General features: G+C 44.9%; 1 protein-coding gene across 1 annotated transcript in view; it reads right to left on the bottom strand.

Annotated features, from left to right (window-relative positions):
• Nucleotides 1-19,838, bottom strand: part of LOC144500519 (monocarboxylate transporter 12-like) — a 64,821-nt gene extending 44,983 nt beyond the window's left edge. Inside the window, exon 1 of the mRNA XM_078223563.1 lies at nt 19,517-19,838. The gene's annotated coding sequence lies outside the window, so the exon portion shown is untranslated. The remainder of the gene's footprint in view (nt 1-19,516) is intronic.
• Nucleotides 19,839-20,132: the final 294 nt, after the last annotated feature.

Below are 20,132 nucleotides of genomic sequence, written 5' to 3'. Positions count from 1 at the left end.
GGCTGGTCTGGTCCCTCCAGTAATGGATGATAGTCAAACCCCCCTGAACAGAGCATCAGTTACGAGCTTGAATCAACCATGGACGGCTGATTGGGAAACTCCACACAGATCCCCCACAGATGGTGGAATGATACAAGTGCATAAAAATGGAGAGCTATTTTGTCCTTCCGAGCCACTGGCATTGGGTAAATACCCACATAGCTGGAGGTGATCTCTGGACTAATTATGAGGCATGATGATGTCATGGTGCCCCTAGAGAGGTGGAGCCTCCTAAGGCACTGGACCTTGGAAATATAGAGGTGGCTGGATTACTGCCTGTACAGGCAGCAAGATAGTGGTGTCACCTGTGATGCCGTCTACCTTGCTCTTCGTGCTGGCCCTGTAACCCCCCTGTACCCGCGCTGTTCCTCTTACAGGTCTCCTCCTGCGACGCTGCCTGCTCTCCACTACCTATGGCCCCTCATCGGCCGAAATGCAAATGGCACTGCCCTGTGCCCTGAAAGCTGCAATGGGCAGAAATGCTCCAACAGAATTGACAAAACGAAAAGAGTCCTCAGATCAAGAATAACAAAGCAAATACTTCAGAAGAGGACTGAAGAAAAGGTCTGAAATCTCAAGACTAAAGCACCTGGAAACTCTTACCATTCACAAAGCCAATGCTCCAGCCCCCTTTTCTCACATCCTTGGGTGAGAAATGTAAAAAAAATGAGGTGGCCACTTGTCCTTGTTGGCCAAGATTGGACAGAAAATAAAAACAGCAACGATTAACAAGGAGGGAAAATTAAAGTACAAGAGAAGGGCGGCACGGTAGCACAGTGGTTAGCACTGCTGCTTCACAGCTCCAGGGACCTGGGTTCGATTCCCGGCTTGGGTCACTGTCTGTGTGGAGTTTGCACACTCTCCTCGTGTCTGCGTGAGTTTCCTCCCACAGTCCAAAGATATGCGGGTTAGGTTGATTGGCCATGCTAAAAATTGCCCTTAGTGTCCTGAGATATGTCGGTTAGAGGGATTAGTGGGTAAATATGTAGGGATATGGGGGTAGGGCCTGGGTGGGATTGTTGTCGGTACAGACTTGATGGGCCGAATGGCCTCTTTCTGTACTGTAGGGTTTCTATGATTCTATGAGAAGGCTACCTAGAAACATAAAGAGAGATAGTAAGAGTTTCTATAGATATTTAAGAAAGAAAAGAAATAACAAAGTCAGTGTTAGCCCTGTGAGTCTGGGGAAACAATAATGGAAAATAAGGGGATGGTAGATGAATTGAATGGACCTCAATAAACTTACAAAATTCTAACAGGATTAGACAGGGTAGATTCAGAAAGAATGTTCCCAATGATGGGGGAGTCCAGAACTAGGGGTCATAGGTTTGAGGATAAGGAGTAAACCTTTTAGAACTGAGTTGAGGAGAAATGTCTTCACCCAGAGGGTGGTGAATGTGAGAAATTCACTCCCACAGAAAGTAGCCAAGGCCAAAATATTGTGTGATTTCAAGAAGAAATTAGATATAACTCTTGGGGCTAAAGGAATCAAAGGATATTGGGGGGAAGAAGGGATCAGGATATTGAATTTGATGATCAGCCATGATCAAAATGAATGATGGAGCAGGCTCGAAGGGCTGAATGACCCACTGCTGCTTCTAGTTTCTATATTTTGCATTGGTTTTCACTATACAGGATACAAGTAACACCCCAGAAATAGCTGTAAATCAGGATGTGGTAAGGGAGGGAGGAACTCAATAAACACACAACGGCCTGTGCTCTCTGGCAGCAGGACAGTGGGGCCATCTGTGATGCTGTCCATCTCGCTCTTCCTGCTGGCCCTCCACCCCGCGCGTCTCCTCACACACATCTCTCCCTGCGATGCTATCTGTGGACACCTGACCGCCTCTGTCTTTGGCCCCTCATCTGCTGAAATACGGATGGCACTGCCCTGCGTGCTGAAGGCTGCAATGGGCAGAAATGCTCAAAGAGAACTGACAAAACAGAAAGAGCCCTCAGAATTGTTGGAGCTGTGGTTTGACAAGTCCCTGCTCAACTTCCTGCGAGAGTCTTAAAAGAAATAGCTAGCAAGATAGTTGATTCATTAGTTTTAATTCTCCAAAATTCACAAGATCCAGGGAAGGTTCCATCACATTAGCGAGGTAACTTCAGACCAGATGTGTTGTGTAAAAGAAAGATCTTTTTGCATAATAACAAAGTTTGACAATGACAGTAACAGAACAGTAATAACAATGAAAACAGGTCTTGCCTGCAGAAGGTTATTTTTAGTTTAGTTAGGGCACCATGGGCAGCACAGGCTCTCTCACAGACTGAAAACCCCTCCAAAACCTGCACATGCTCAGAACCCTCAACAGATGCCAGTAAAACACTTAGACGGGAGAACGGTTTATCATACTCTGTACTCAAAATGACACTCTGTAACAATTGGAAAATAGTTAATATAACTCCTTTATTCAAAAAGGGAGAGAGACAGAAAGCAGGAAACTGCAGGCCAGTGAGTTTAACATCAGTCATCGGGAAAATGTTGGAAGCTCTTATTAAAGATGCAATAGCAGGGCATTTGAAAAATTCCAGGCAATCAGGCAGAGTCAACGTGGTTTTATGAAAGGGAAACCATGCTTAACCAATTTATTGGAGTTTTTTGAAAAAGCAACATGTGCTGTGGATAAGGGGGATCTTGGATTTCAAGAACACGTTTGATAAAGGTGCCTCATGAAAAGTTATTGCAATAAATAGAATTTCATGGTACGAGGGTAACATATCGGCATGAATAGAAGATTGGCTGGCGATCAGGAAACAGGGAATAGGCATAAATGGATAATCTTCTTGTTGAAGTTTAAAGTTTATTTATTAGTGTCACAAGTAGGCTTACATTAACGTGGCAATGAAGTTACTGTGAAAATCCCCTAGTTGCCACACTCCGGTGCCTGTTCAGGTACACTGAGGGAGAATTTAGCATGGCCAATGCACCTAACCAGCACGTCTTTCGGACTGTGGGAGGAAACCGGAGCACCCGGAGGAAACCCACGCAGGCACGGGGAGGATGTGCAGACTCCGCACAGACAGTGACCCAAGTCAGGAATCGAACCCTGATTCCTGTGCCACCATGTCGCCCTATGACAGAATATAATGAGTAATGTCACAGGGATCAGTGTTGGGGCCTCAACATTTTACAATTTATATAAATGATGTGGATGAAGGGCTGAAGGTATGGTGGATAAATCTGCTGATGATGATTCAGATCGATAGGAAAGGAAATTGTGAAAAGGGCTTTTGGAGGCTACAAAAGAGTAGGTTAGGTGAGTGAGCAAAGACCTGGCAAATGGAGTATTAAGTGGGAAAATGTGAAATTGTCCATGTTGGTAGGAAGAATAAAAAGTGTACTATCTAAATGGAAGTGATTGCAGAGTATTGAGAGACAGAAGGATCTGGCTGTCCTGGTGCATAAATCTCAAAAGATCAGTATACATAGCACGTTAGTAGTACAGCAAATAATTAGGAAAGTTAATAGAATGTTATTGTTTATGGAGAGGGAATTAAACACAAAAATATAGAGGTTATGTTTTGGTAACATTGGGCAATGGTAAGGTCACATGTAGATTACCTTGTACAGTATAGATCTCCTATTTTAAGGAAGGATTTAAATGAATTGGAAGCAGTTCAAAGAAGGTTTACTAGATTGCTAACTGGATGGGCAGTTGTCATATGAGGAAAGGTTGTGAGGCTAGGCTTGTATCCGCTGGAGTTTAGAAGGGTAAGAGATGACTTGATTGAAACGTAAGTTTATAAGCTCATAAGATATTGGAGCAGAATTAGGCCGTTCAGCCCATCGAGTTCACTCCGCCATTCGATCATGGCTGATATGCTCCTCATCCCCATTTTCCTGCCTTCTCCCCATAACCCTTCAACCCATTACCAATTAAAAATCTGTCTAACTCCTCCTTAAATTTACTCACTGTCCCAGCATCCACCGCACTTTGGGGTAGCGAATTCCACAGATTCCATAACCCTTTGAGAGAAGTAGTTTCTCCTCAACTCTGTTTTAAATTTGCTACCCCTCATCCTATAAACCTATAACATATAAAACCCTGAGGGGTCTTGACAGGGTGGATGTGGAGAGGGTGGTTCTCCTTACAGGAAAATCTAGTACTAGGGGCGTTGTTTAAAAATAAGGGGTCACCCATTTTGGACAGAAATGAGGAGATTCTGAGGGTGGTCAGTCTTTGAAACCATTTTCCTCAAGAGACTGTGCCCACACTATCTCTTCTTTCAAGGTAGCACGTTGTTCACTTACTGTTTTCCCCGTCAACCTTTAACTCAAATGTATTTAGCCCACATCCGTTCTTACCCATTGATTTACTCCAGTTATTATTCTTACTCTGGATTCTTTTTGGTCCTTTTCCATGGCCAACTTAAACCTAAAATGATCACTGTCCCCCTAAGTGTTCTCTGACTGACACTTGGGCCAGAATTTTACCATCCCACCCGCCACAGGAATCGGAACGGGCGAGGGGCGGACCATCCATGATTTTAAAAAGCCATAATTATAAATATAAGTCCCGATCCATTTTTCCTATACTGGGCTAAATGCAGGGTAAAGCTTTCTGCTCTTTCCCAGCAATCTATTGCAACTACAACCATCACAGGACTTCCTGTGATACTTCCACCTCCCCACTGATGTCCCATCTGCTCATCCCATGATGATTTGGGGCAGGCAGGAGGCATTAAAAACTCTTCGAATGTTCTGGTCAACATTCCATCATCTGTTCCCCTATGCCAAGTAAAAATAGACAGATCAAACATTTCTTTCATGGTTTTCCTCAAGGCTTAAAATGTAACAAACTTTACAATTTCCTCCACCAAACCTCTTCCCTGCTGCGTTGCATCCCACCACGATTTGCTCCCCTGCCTCCGTGTGATTTGCAGCATACATTTACCTGGTAGAATAGCCAACGTAAGCTTTTAAAATATAATGTATCTAGGGAGAAATGCAAATTGGAATCATCGAATCATAGAATCTGACAGTGCAGAAGGAGGCCATTAGAAAGAGGCCATTCAGCCCATCGAGTCTGCACCGACCACAATCCCACCCAGGCCCTATACCCTTTACCCCATGCATTTACAGTAGATAATCCCTCTGACACTAAGAGGCAATTTCGCATGGCCAATCCACCCAACCCGCATATCTTTGGACTATTGGAGGAAACCGGAGCACCCAGAGGAAACCCATGCAGATACGGGGAGAATGTGCAAACTCCACACAGCCAGTGACCCAAGCCAGGAATCAAACCAGGGTCCCTAGTGCTGGGTGGCAGCAGTGCTAACCTCTGTGCCATCATACCGCCCTTAAATTAGTTATCATTGATCCCAACTTTCTTTCATCTTAGAAGTAAATGGATAGTTTACAGCACGACTTTTCAATACCCAATACCAACGACACCAAGGCTGTAATGGTATGCTTAGGCACTGCTGCCATTGGCTGCCTCAGCATCTTCTCCAGCATCAAAACACTTCACACCTACACTTGTGTTGGCCTGGCTAACATTATTGTCCTTTAGCAATGTAAGTTTAAGTTTATTTATTAGTGACACATGTAGGTTTACATTACCACTGCAATGAAATTACTGTGAAAATCCCCTAGTCACAACACTCCTGTGCGACACTCGACACACACACACCACCGCTCCCCCCCCCCCACCCTCCCCCCCCCCAAACCCCCACGCCAGCGCAGTGGAAGGATTCTTGTTTAACCTGTTTGTCATAGCCCATTCCAAGTAGTATAGAATCCCCACAGTGCAGAAGGAAGCCATTTGGCCCATCCAGCCTGCACCAACAACTATCCCACCCAGACTCTATCCCCGTAACCCCACACATTCATTTGAGCATATCAGCAGACAATGCAGAGCCACATCAGACTCTGATTGGTCGAGTGCCCTTAGAGTGGGGAAACACTGATCTGAAGTCGTTGAGGTGATGAGGAGGTAAAGAGGCGGCAGCCAAGGTGAAGGTCTCCTCATGTGTTTTTGGGTGAAAAGGAGCTGGTTTCTCGATCTTGATGTGGAGATGCCGGCGTTGGACTGGGGTAAGCACAGTAAGAAGTCTCACAACACCAGGTTAAAGTCCAACAGGTTTACTCAAACCTGTTGGACTTTAACCTGGTGTTGTGAGACTTCTTACTGTTCTCGATCTTGATCCAGGGTCGATGAGGCCGGGCCACAGCCAAGCAACCTAAGCCAGCAACGAGGTGAGCCACTCATCATCAAGGTGCAGTGTGAGCCACCGGTCGTCGAGGGGATTAGCGGGGTGACTTGACTCCCAGGCCAGGGCTGAGGAGGACTGGGCAGTTGAGGCCATAGCCAGGCAGCCTGAGCCAGCAGTGAAGCGAGGCCGTCAAGTGGGGAAAGGTACCCGTTGTCGAAGGGAGCAGCAGGGCAACTCGACCCCAAGACTAGGGCTGAGGGAGGCTGGGCAGGCCATAGCCAAGCAGCCTGAGCCTGCAGTGAAGCCTAGTCATCAAGGTGAGATGCAAGCACCAGTTATTGAGGGGGACACCAGACCTGTCAAACCCTTCTGAGGCCTAAAAATGCCTCTTGAATCCAATTACATGATCTACTTCCACAGCTTCCCATGGTAATTTATTCCACATCAATAATATCCTTTGAGTAAACAATTTAGCAATCCCACAAAGCTGGTGTCTCCACCCAGTTCAATACATTGTATTATGAATTGTAAAGCATCAGCCTGAATGATTTCCAGCTCATTCTGATTAGGTTTTTTCAGCTGTACAAGGGTACGCTGCACAATTAAGAAATGAATTCCAAAATATCCAGCTCACTAGTGGCATTGTTGTGTGTTGCAGCAGTATTGCTGGTCTGAGGTTGAACAGAGTCCAGGATCTCTGTACTGGTTGTTGGGGGAGGGCTGCAACATCATTGGGAGGGGAGCTCAGTAATGAAAGTGAGCATGGGGCCCCGCAAAGTGTAAGTCCGTCTACCCGCCCGTTGGCTGTGGGGCATGCTGGTCCACAGGAATGTCTTGTCTGAATCGGGCTTCACACCATCAGCTGTGAGTAAATGACCACGTAAGGATAAAAGCAAAATACTGTGGATGCAGGAATCTGAAACAAAAACAGAAAATGCTGGAAAATCTCAGCAGGTCTGACAGCATCTGTGGAGAGAGAATAGAGCCAATGTTTCGAGTCTGGATGACCCTTCGTCACGTAAGGAACCTGGTTGACTCTGAATCTGCATTTCTCAGGGTTAAGCTACAATTGTACGGTCCTGATTCTGTCACGCAGTGGATGAAATCGTGCATTATGGTGGTACAGTGGTTAGCACTGCTGCCTCACAGCGCCAGGGACCTGGGTTCAATTCCGGCCTCGGGTCACTGTCTGTGTGGAGTTTGCACATTCTCCCCGTGTCTGCGTGGGTTTCCTCCGGATGCTCCGGTTTCCTCCCACAGTCCAAATATGTGCAAGTCAGGTTGATTGGCCATGCTAAATTGATCCTGGTATCAGTGGGATTAGGAGGGTAAATATATGGGGTTATGGGAATAGGGCATGGGTGGGATGATGGACAGTGCAAAGTCGATGGGCTGAATGGCCTCCTTCTGCACTGTAGGGATTCTATGATCATGTTCTTGCCCAGTACAACTCCAAACAAGGATGCCATCAACAAAGATTTCGCAACCTGCAGAGAGTTGCTCCATGCGCCACTGGATGATCTCGCTGCCCCTGGAGATTCCACAAGGCAAAGAAATCATGAATGTGGTTAGTTTTGAGGATTCTTCATCTAACAAGATCTGCCAAAACCGGCATTTTGCATCAAGAATACTGAACACCTTGGCATTCAGCATGTCTGCTACCACCTATTCCACTGCCTTCACAGAGTGAGGAGGTCTGAGTAGCGCTTTGTTCAAATGCACTAGGTCTACACATATCCTGGCGTGTCATCTTTCTTTATTGCAGCCACCATTGTCGAAACCCACTCTGTGTCCTCATCGATAGGAGATATAACACCCAGTGTCATCATCCGATGCAGCTCATTGGCTATTCTCTGCTTCATGGTGACTGATATTCTTCTCTGAACACAGACTGTCGGTGGTAGCCAATCATCCCGTCTCACTGCCCAGCAGTGAAATAGAGTGATAGAGGTTTAAAGCATGGAAACAGGCCCTTCAGCCCAACTTGTCCATGCCACCCAGTTTTTACCACTAAGCTAGTCCCAATTGCCTGCGTTTGGCCCATATCTTCTATACCCATCTTACCCATGTAATTGTCTAAACTCTTTTTAAAAGACAAAATTGTACCCATCTCTGGCAGCTCGTTCCAGACACTCACCACCCTCTTAGTGAAAAAATTGCCCCTGTGGACCCTTTTGTATCTCTCCCCTCTCACCTTAAACCCATGCCCTCTAGTTTTAGACTCCCCTACCTTCGATAAAATCTGTTGACTATCTACCTTATTTATTCCCCTCATTATTTTATAGAACTCTATAAAATCACCCCTAAGCCTCCTACGCTCCAGGGATAAAAGTCCCAGTCTATCCAGCCTTTCCTTGTAACTCAAATCATCAAGTCCCAGTTTGTATCCTGGTAAATGTGTTATAGAAATGGAAGCCTCTTCCTTCGCTTATATTAAACTCGCCATTTACTCAGCTTGCCTTTCATACGCTGTCTTCCAATCCACATATTGGAAATACAAGATGATGTATCATTATTTTTCATTATAAATGAGACGAGGGAAGTCAAGGACAGCATAAAAGCAAAAGAAAAAGCATACAAAGTGGCGAGGATTAGTGGGAAGCCAGAGGATTGGGAAACCTTTAAAAGCGAGCAGAGGACAACTAAAAAAGCAATAAGGGGGGAGAAGATGAAATATGAGTGTAAGCCAGCTAGTAATATAGAAGAAGTTAGGAAGAGCTTTTGTCAATATATAAAAGGTAAGAGAGAGGCAAAAATAGCCATTGGACCACTGGAAAAAGAGGCTGGAGAAGTAATAATAGGAAACAAAGCAATGGCAGAGGAACAGAATAGTTACTTTGCATCAGTCTCCACGGTGGAAGACACCAGTGGGATGCCAGAGCTCCAGGGGAATCAGGGGGCACAGGTGAGTGTAGTGGCCATCATTAAGGAGAAGGTTCTGAGGAAACTGAAAGTTTTGAAGATGGATAAAGCACCCGGACCAGATGGACTGCACCCCAGGGTTCTAAAAGAGATAGCTGAGGAAATTGTAGAGGCATTGGTGGTGATCTTTCAGGAATCACTGGAGGCAGGGAGGGTATCAGAGGGCTGGAAAGTAGCTAATGTAACACCTCTGTTTAAGAAGGGAGGGAGGCAGCAGACGGGAAATTATAGGCCGGTTCGCTTGACTTCGGTCATTGGCAAGATTGTAGAGTCCATTATTAAAGATGAGATCACAGAGTACTTGGAAGTGCATGATAAAATAGGACTGAGTCAGCACGGCTTTGTCAAGAGGAGGTCATGTCTGACAAATCTGTTAGAGTTCTTTGAGGAGGTAACAAGGAAGTTAAATAAAGGAGAACCAGTGGATGTGATTTATTTAGATTTCCAGAAGGTCTTTGACAAGGTGCCACATAGGAGACTGTTAAATAAGTTAAGTGCCCATGGTGTTAAGGGTAAGATCCTGGCATGGATAGAGGATTGACTGACTGGCAGAAGGCAGAGAGTGGGGATAAAGAGGTCTTTTTCAGGATGGCAGCTGGTGACTAGTGGTGTGCCTCAGGGGTCAGTGCTGGGACCACAACTTTTCATAATATACATTAACGATTTGGAGGAAGGAACTGAAGGCACTATTGCTAAGTTTGCAGATGATACAAAGATATGTAGAGGGACAGGTAGTATTGAGGAAGCAGGGGGACTGCAGAAGGATTTGGGCAGGTTAGGAGAGTGGGCAAAGAAGTGGCAGATGGAATACAATGTGGAAAAGTGTGAGGTTATGCACTTTGGAAGGAGAAATGGAGGCATAGACTATTTTCTAAATGGGAAAATGTTTAGGAAATCAGAAACACAAAGGGACTTGGGAGTCATTGTTGAAGATTCTCTTAAGGTTAACGTGCAGGTTCACTTGGCAGTTAGGAAGGCAAATGCAATGTTAGCATTCATGTTGAGAGGGCTAGAATACAAGAACAGGGATGTACTTCTGAGACTGTATAAGGCTCTGGTCAGGCCCCATTTGGAGTATTGTGAGCAGTTTTGGGCCCCGTATTTAAAGAAGGATGTGCTGGCATTGGAAAGGGTCCTGAGGAGGAATTTCTTCAGCCGGAGAGTTGTGAATCTGTGGAACTCTTTGCCGCAGAAGGCTGTGGAGGCCAGGTCATTGAGTGTCTTTAAGACAGAGATAGATAGGTTCTTGATTAATAAGGGGATCAGGGGTTATGGGGAAAAGGCAGGAGAATGGGGATGAGAAAAATATCAGCCCTGATTGAATGACGGAGCAGACTCGATGGGCCGAGTGGCCTAATTCTGCTCCTATATCTTATGGTCTTATGGAGACCAGATCAATGTCTTTGACAGATACTACATTAATGTTACGAGCATGGAACAATTAGCTTTCAAAGGTATTTGGGTTATCTTAACTCCAATAACATGCTTACACAGCATTGATTAGGGTTTAGTTTATTACAATGTACCAGAGATCAAAAATAACTGCTTCGAGCCTGCAAAAAGCACACACAATCAGCTTTGCACCATTCGCAGATCATTGCACAAATAAGCTGGAACATTTTTTCTGCTATTTACTGTTTTCTTAAAGCACTAGTTAGCCAGGCAATCAATCGACCTATTATGAAATGTTCCTGTGTGCCTCTGGATCGAACGTCATTCAATATTGTATCTTGAACAACTGCAGTTTAGCTGGACAATTGATGCACCACCAACAAGTGGACTTTGTTCATTTGATCTCTTGATGCAGTAATATTAACTAAATATTGCAAACATTTCATCAGCTATATTCCAAAGAATACGGTTTTATTGTAAGGATAAACACATGTGAAATATGACAGATTTGCACATAAATCTATTTTATTCAGAGGAGTTCAATTCAAGGGCAAATGATTCATATTAGCAAGCTTGATTCTGACAATAGGGCCAATTAAGCATGGCCAATCCACCTTACCCGTACCTAACCTAATCTTTGGACTGTGAGAAGAAACTGGAGCACCCGGAGGAAACCCACGCAGACACGGGAAAATGTGCAAATTCCACACAGACAGTGACCTGAGGCCGGAATTGAACTTTTGTCCCTGGTGTTGTGAGGCAGCAGTGCAAACCATTGTGCCATGATGTCGCCCCGAAACAAGGGAAGACGGAGCAAACGCACCACCGACAAGGATGGGATGGGCTTGGCAAAACCAATTCTTAAACCTCCTGTGTGTATATTCCAAGACAGAATTTGATTAATGTGTCTTACAGTTATTATTGCAGAACAAGTAATCGCATTTTTAATCTTTCATCTCGGAAACTTTTGACACTTTGAAGAAAGTAGAAACCAACAGGAGATAAGGGTATTTCTTCCTCCACAAAGGGTGTTGAACATTTATTGAGTATCTTGGCTAGTTAGCAGTTCCCATCGTCTTGGCAGGATTACAATTGATTGAAGAGATTATGCTGAACATTTCGAAGATTCTAGTTAGGCCTCAGCTGGAGTATTGGGAACCACACTATAGAAAGGATGTGAATGTGTTGGAGAGAGTACTGAAGAGGTTTACAAGAATGGTTCCAGGGATCAGAAACTTCAGTTCTGAAGTTAGATTGGAGATGTCATGATTGTTCTCCTTGAAGAGAAGAAAGCCAAGAAGAGATTTGATAGAGATGTTCAAAATCATGAGTTGATAGGGGAAACTGTTCCCAGTCAAAAATCAAGGATCAAGAATGAGAGGGCACAGATTTAAAGTGATTTGCAAAATAAACAAATGTGATGTGAGGAAAAAGATTTTCATAAAATGAGTGGTTTGGAACTGGGAGGCACTGCCTGGAAGTGTGGTGAAGGCAGGTTCAATCAAGGCATTCAAGTGGGCATTAGATTTACTTGAATAGAAACAATGAGCAGGGATACGGGGAAAAGACGGGGATATATCCTAGGATTCTTTGGGAGGCAAGGGATGAGATTGCAGAGCCTTTGGCTTTGATCTTTGGGTCCTCACTGTCCACGGGGATAGTGCCAGAGGACTGGAGAGTGGCGAATGTTGTTCCTCTGTTCAAGAAAGAAAATAGGAATGACCCTGGTAATTATAGGCCGGTTAGTCTTACTTCGGTGGTCGGTAACTTAATGGAAAAGGTCCTGAGGGATAGGATTTATGACCATTTGGAAAGATGCAGCTTAATCCAGAATAGTCAACACGGATTCGTGAAGGGTAAGTCTTGCCTCACAAATTTGATTGAATTCTTTGAGGAGGTAACTAAGTGATGAGTTAACTAAGGTAACTAAGAGGTAACTAAGTAAGCAGTTGATGTCGTATACATGGATTTTAGTAAGGCGTTTGATAAGGTTCCCCATGGTCTGCTCATGAAGAAAGTAAGGAGGTGTGGGATAGAGGGAAATTTGGCCGATTGGATAAGTAACTGGCTATCTCATAGAATGTGGAGATGCCGGCGTTGGACTGGGGTAAACACGGTAAGAAGTTTAACAACACCAGGTTAAAGTCCAACAGGTTTATTTGGTAGCAAAAGCCACACAAGCTTTCGGAGCTCTAAGCCCCTTCTTCAGGTGAGTGGGAATTCTGTTCACAAACAGAGCTTATAAAGACACAGACTCAATTTACATGAATAATGGTTGGAATGCGAATACTTACAACTAATCAAGTCTTTAAGAAACGAAACAATGTGAGTGGAGAGAGCATCAAGACAGGCTAAAAAGATGTGTATTGTCTCCAGACAAGACAGCCAGTGAAACTCTGCAGGTCCACGCAACTGTGGGAGTTACAAATAGTGTGACATGAACCCAATATCCCGGTTGAGGCCGTCCTCGTGTGTGCGGAACTTGGCTATCAGTTTCTGCTCAGCGGCCAAGGCGGCCTTCGCAACACACGACGGCGCAGAGTCGCTGAGCAGAAACTGATAGCCAAGTTCCGCACACACGAGGACGGCCTCAACCGGGATATTGGGTTCATGTCACACTATTTGTAACTCCCACAGTTGCGTGGACCTGCAGAGTTTCACTGGCTGTCTTGTCTGGAGACAATACACATCTTTTTAGCCTGTCTTGATGTTCTCTCCACTCACATTGTTTCGTTTCTTAAAGACTTGATTAGTTGTAAGTATTCGCATTCCAACCATTATTCATGTAAATTGAGTCTGTGTCTTTATAAGCTCTGTTTGTGAACAGAATTCCCACTCACCTGAAGAAGGGGCTTAGAGCTCCGAAAGCTTGTGTGGCTTTTGCTACCAAATAAACCTGTTGGACTTTAACCTGGTGTTGTTAAACTTCTTACTATCTCATAGAAGACAGAGGGTGGTGGTGGATGGAAAATTTTCAGACTGGAGACCAGTTACCAGCGGTGTAACACAGGGATCAGTGCTGGGTCCTCTGCTATTTGTGATTTTTATCAATGACTTAGAGGAGGGGGCTGAAGGGTGGGTCAGTAAATTTGCTGATGATACCAAAATTGGTGGAGTAGTGGATGAGGTGGAGGGCTGTTGTAAGCTGCAAAGAGACATAGATAGGATGCAGAGCTGGGCCTAAAAATGGCAGATGGAGTTTAACATGGATAAGTGCGAGGTGATTCATTTTGGTAGGACAAATTTGAATGCGGATTACAGGGTCAATAGCAGGGTTCTGAGGAATGTGGAGGAACAGAGAGATCTTGGGGTTCATATCCACAGATCTCTGAAGGTTGCCACTCAAGTGGATAGAGCCGTGAAGAAGGCCTATAGTGTGTTACCTTTTATTAACAGGGTGTTTGAGTTTAAGAGCCGTGGGGTTATGCTGCAACTGTACAGGACCTTGGTGAGACCACATTTGGAATATTGTGTGCAGTTCTGGTCGCCTCACTATAAGAAGGATATGGAAGCATTGGAGAGAGTGCAGAGGAGATATACCAGGATGCTGCCTGGTTTGGAGGGTAGATCTTATGAGGAAAGCTTGAGGGAGCTAGGGCTCTTTAGAGCGGAGGAGGATGAGAGGCAACTTAATAGAGGTTTATAAAATGATGAGGGGGATAGATAGAGTGGACGTTCAGAGACTATTTCCTCGGGTGAATGTAGCTGTTACTGGGGGGCATAACTATAAGATTCATGGTGGGAGATATAGGAGGGATGTCCGAGGTAGGTTCTTTACTCAGAGAATGGTTGGGGTGTGGAATGGACTGCCTGCTGCGATAGTGGAGTCGGACACTTTAGGAACTTTCAAGCGGTTATTGGATAGGCACATGGAGCACACCAGAATGATAGGGAGTGGGATAGCTTGATCTTGGTTTCGGACAAAGCTGGGCACAACATCGAGGGCCGAAGGGCCTGTACTGTGCTGTACTGTTCTATGTTCTAATATCACTAAATCATAATGCTAATTTGGAGAGCCAGTGCAGTCACAATGGACTGAATGGCCTCCAATGTGCCATAACAATTCTGTGAAGTCTGTTTGTATTTTTAATGCCTTACTTTCAAGAGTGCCTTTTTGAAGTCTATCTTGGTAATCACAGGTGTGAAATTCTATGCAACAAGTCAGGGCAAGTCTCCAGTGTAATATACATAGGAACCTTCCAGGAAAGTGGTTAGCTTACAACTTCAGGCATCAGGTAACCTGTGGCAGCCATTTTTGGTCAGTATCTTTTCTTGTACTTTTAAAAACATGTCCTCTTTTAACAGTTCAATGCTTTAGGTTATCTGGTGAAATTATAGGTCGGTGGTTCTCAGTCACAATTTCCTATTCTTGTGGCAATATATATGCACAAACATGGGCTTAGAAACACTGGGCTTAGAAACAAGTTGTGGTAGCAGTGTGATTGATGTTCAGAAAAAGAGATTCTAACAGTGACTACACTGTTCAAATGTTCCAGAAACAGTACTGCTGAAAGGACTTGATTTGTGTTCTTGTACCTTATTTTAAATCAAAGTTCAAGTTCTCAACTGCAATGGCCGTCTTACAAAGATTTCACCCTCAGCGCATTCTCCACCCCCTCAACAACTAAAAATCACTTCCTGTGAAGCAGTTGGAGGGCACTTCAGTATTTCTATTCGTAATGTTTTGACAGTTCCAAAACGGCACCAGTTTAACTTTGAATCTTCCGGCTACCCTTTCCTGAATGGTGTCAGATTGCACAATGGAAGGAACTGAATTTTTTCAGTGATCCAGGCAGGTTGGAGAAAAAAACATCTATTGCAGAATGAAGGGTTGCATTAATCTATTCACTCAGACAAATGGCAGCAATTGCATAGATTGACGCAGAGAAACTTGCATACATGTAGCACCTTCTGTGACCGTACAATGTCCAAATGTGCTTTACAGCCAATGAAATACTTCTGAAGTGTATTCACTGTTACAATGTAGGGAACACAGCAGCCAATTTACACACAGCAAACTCCCACGGCTAGCAATACAATAAAGACTATGTTGTTTGTTGTGATTGAGGAATAAATATTGGTCAGGATAACTCACCCGGATTAATACTTTAGGTACTTCATTCTTTCTGTTCAAGTGGAACCATTCATAAATGCTTATTCTTACAGTTCCCAAACTCCCTGTCGAGATAACACAAGTACTTCTAAAAATGTTGGGTAAAGTTGCTGGTGGCTGTACCAGTGAATTAGCCCACAGGGCTGCCAAGACTTGTTTCATTGCCATGGTCAATTAACCCATCTTGGATAACACTGGGGCAAGAGAAGTAAAGAAGAGTTGGTCATGCATGCAAAGTGGTTAATCACTTAATATGATTAAAAAGGGAATGGAGGAAAGATAGCCCTCAGACTGTAGATGGCATGAGTTGAAGCAAGGCAGGAAGGAAACCACAATGTATTCAAAGTCTTTATAAAGCATTCAATCCCTTATGCAGTACATCTCATACAGAGCATATTGAGGAAAAATCACTCTGAATGTTCCTAGGAGGGCCCTGAGCAATAACATAAACAGTGATACTCCCTGATGTCAAAGGTTATGAGGAGAGTGGAGCTGAGAATACGATCAGACCGGTCATGACCTTGTTGGATGGTGGAGCAGGCTTGAAGGCCTACCCCTGCTCCTAAGTTCCCATGTACGACATAACAAAGTTTTCACTTTGTTTTTCTGTGCTCGAGCCAATTGCATTGTTTAAATAATTACAATGTACCACTGAGCCCACCTTCATTCATTCATCCAGTGATCCCAATGTCCCCCAATGCTTCTGGTTCATGAACGACTTACGTTTATGTAGTAGCTTTCACAATCTCACGGCATCCCAAAATGTTTAACCACCAGCACAGTGAAGTGGAATTACTGTTCCAATGTAGGAAACACAGCAGTCAATTTGTACACAGCAACTTCCACAAACAGCAATTGGCCGAGAGATAAATACATGCCCCCATTTTCTTAGAAATCTTAGAAACCCTACAGCACAGAAAAAGGCCATTCGGCCCATCGAGTCCGCACCAACCACAATCCAGGCCCTATCCCTATATCCCTACATATTTACCAACTAATCCCTCTAACGTACGCATCCCAGGACACTAAGGGCAATTTTAGCATAGCCAATCAACCTAACCCGCACACCTTTGGTCTGTGGGAGGAAACCGGAGCACCCGGAGGAAACCCACGCAGACACGGGGAGAATGTGCAAACTCCACACAGACAGTGACCCAAGCCGGGAATTGAACCCAGGTCCCTGGAGCTGTGAAGCAGCAGTGCTAACCACTGTGCTACCGTGCCGCCCATTCTTCAAAGTAGATATAATATAATATAGATATAATATAATATAATGTAGATATATTAATATATATAATAATTTAATAATATTTAATACTTCAACAGATATTACGCATCCACCCGGGAGAATGGGCAGGGTCTCGGTTTAATGTCTTGTCTGAAAGACAGCAGATCTCAGAGTGCAGCATTCCCTCTTGGAATGTCAGCCCAGATTGTAACCCAATTCTCTGGAGTGGAGACTAGAATCCACACCATTCAAAGGTGAAAGTGCTCCCAATGGACCATGACTGATTGCAGGAATTCAGCCCATTGTTGCTCTTTCTCAAAGACTATTCCACATAGTGCTTACTCAGTGAGTGAAAACACATCCCCTGATATCACTGCTAGTCTGTTTATGGACTAGTATCCCCTAAAGAGCCGCACGGTGACACAATGGTTAGCACTGCTGCCTCACAGTGCCAGGGACCCGGGTTCAATTCTGGCCTCGGGTCACTGTCTGTGTGGAGTTTGCACATTCTCCCCGTGTCTGTGTGGGTTTCCTCCGGGTGCTCCGGTTTCCTCCCACGGTCCAAAGATGTGCGGGTTAGGTTGATTGGCCATGCTAAATTGACCCTAGTGTCAGGGGGATTAGCAGGATAAATATGTGGGTTTATGGGAATAGGGCCCAGGTGGGATTGTGGTTGGTGCAGACTTGAACGGCTGAATGGCCACCTTCTACACTGTAGGGATTCTATGATTCTATGAATTGTACCCCTGCTGTTTAATATTGGATTGCACCAGGTTTAGCTCTGTTGCCTGGAAAGCTGATTAGTGATGTCAATGGCGTGGGATCAATGCCCGTACCAGCTGAGGTTATTCATGAAGGTTCTGCCTTCTCAACCTTACCCCTCGCTTGAGGTGTGGTGATCCTCAGGTTAAATCACCACCAGTCAGCTTTCCCCCACAAACAGAAGAGCACTTATAGCCATTTGGGACTATGGCGACTTTACCTTGACATCGGGTCTGGAATTAGAACCATAGAACATTGCAGCACAGAAACAGGCCTTTTGGCCCTTCTTCACCACTTCATCTGGCAGCTCATTCCACACTCCCACCACTCTCTGTGTGAAGAAGACCCCCTAATATTCCCTTTAAACTTTTCCCCCTTCACCCTTAACCCATGTCCTCTAGTTTTTTTCTCCCCTAGCCTCAGTGGAAAAAGCCTGCTTGCATTCATTCTATCTATACCCATCATAATTTTATACACCTCTATCAAATCTCCCCTCATTCTTCTACGCTCCAGGGAATAAAGTCCTAACCTATTTAACCTTTCTCTGTAACTCAGTTTCTCAAGTCCCGGCAACATCCTTGTAAACCTTCTCTGCACTCTTTCAACCTTATTTACATCCTTCCTGTAACTAGGTGACCAAAACTGTACACAATACTCTAAATTTGGCCTCACCAATGTCTTATACAACCTCACCATAACATTCCAACTCTTGTACTCAATACTTTGATTTATAAAGGCCAATGTACCAAAAGCACTCTTTACGACTCTATCTACCTGTGACGCCACTTTTAGGGAATTATGTATCTGTATTCCCAGATCCCTCTGTTCTACTGCACTCTTCAGTGTCTTACCATTTACCTTGTATGTTCTACCTTGGTTTGTCCTTCCAAAGTGCAATACCTCACACTTGTCTGCATTAAACTCCATCTGCCATTTTTCAGCCCATTTGTCTAGCTGGTCCAAATCCCTCTGCAAGCTTTGAAAACCTTCCTCACTGTCCACTACACCTCCAATCTTTGTATCATCAGCAAATTTGCTGATCCAATTTACCACATTATCATCCAGATCATTGATATAGATGACAAACAACAATGGACCCAGCACTGATCCCTGTAGCACACCACTAATCACAGGCCTCCACTCAGAGAAGCAATCTGGCTTCTTCCATTGAGCCAATGTCTATTTCAATTTACTACCTCTCCATGTATACCTAGCGACTGAACCTTCCTAACTAACCTCCCATGCGGGACCTTGTCAAAGGCCTTACTGAAGTCCATGTAGACAACATCCACTGCCTTCCCTTCATCCACTTTCCTGGTAACCTCCTCGAAAAATTCTCCAGCCGTTCATGTCCGTGGGGTTCTCCAGTCCCGCCGGCAGTGCACCCACGCGGGTTTCCCACCGGCATGGGGTGACATCAACGGGAATTCTAATTGACAGCAGCGGGACCGGAGAATCCCACCACTAGCAAACAATGCGCCATCTCCCACTGACGGGAAACTCACGGCTGGGAAGCTGGAGAATCTCCCCTCCAGATATGTGGCCATTTGGCCCAACAGCCCATGCCGGTTTTATGTCCCACTTGAGCCTCCTTTCATCCTTCCTCGTCTAAATCTGCCATCTACTTACTCCCTCCTCCCTCGGAGACTTGTCCAGTTTTCCCTTAAAGGAATCTTGACTATTCGCTTTGGCCATTGCCTGTGCCAGCCACTTCCACATTCTTACCATTCCGAGGGTGCAGAAGTTTCTTCCCAACTCCCCGAGTGGCTTTCTCGGTGACTAACATGCTCACGTTTTATCTAAACCCCTCGACAATCTGCTCTGAGTTTATTAAAGTCAATCTGCCGTGCGATTGAAGCCAGTGCAATATCCAATACTCACTCACAAAGCGAACTCACATTGCTGCGCTTTATCCAGACCATCTCAAACTGCAGAAGTAACACACGGATCCGCTCAAACCGTTTGCACAGATTCCCGTGTTTAAAAAAAGCTCTCCTCCACTCCCACTCCTCTCAAGCTCCAGTGCTGTTCGTCAGCATTTCCAGGCAGAGCTATTTCCATCTCAAGACACAATCTGATCTGAAGGCGCTAACAGCCCCGCGGGTTCGATTCCAGCTCATGCCTGCGAATGGGATCGCTGCAACTTGCCTTGCACACAAACTTGACCGGGAAAACAGGAAGGCAACGCCGGGAATGAGAAGTTTGAAAGCACCCTCGCCTGAGAAAAGTCATTGCAGCGCCCAGCAGTTCAAATAGTGCAGGAGAGAGAGCCCACACAATTATCAGATTAGTTACTCCCAGACCTCCGGCAGTGCTGCTGGAGAGGAGACTATCCTTTCATTTCCTCCAAGGATCCCTGCAGCCACACGCTCACTCCTTGTACCGAGCAGCGGAACACTGCCTTTGAATTTTACCAACAAAAACTTCCCATTCACTGCGATCCACAGCACGCATTCTGTCTGCACTTATAGCTTTAAGGTGAGAGGGGAGAGTTACAAAAGTGTCGAGAGGGAC

The sequence above is a fragment of the Mustelus asterias genome, chromosome 11 (genome assembly GCF_964213995.1).
Source record: "Mustelus asterias chromosome 11, sMusAst1.hap1.1, whole genome shotgun sequence".
Lineage (NCBI taxonomy): Eukaryota > Metazoa > Chordata > Chondrichthyes > Carcharhiniformes > Triakidae > Mustelus > Mustelus asterias.
The sequence above is the reverse complement of the archived record's forward strand: the minus strand, read 5'-3'. Positions and strand labels throughout refer to the sequence as shown.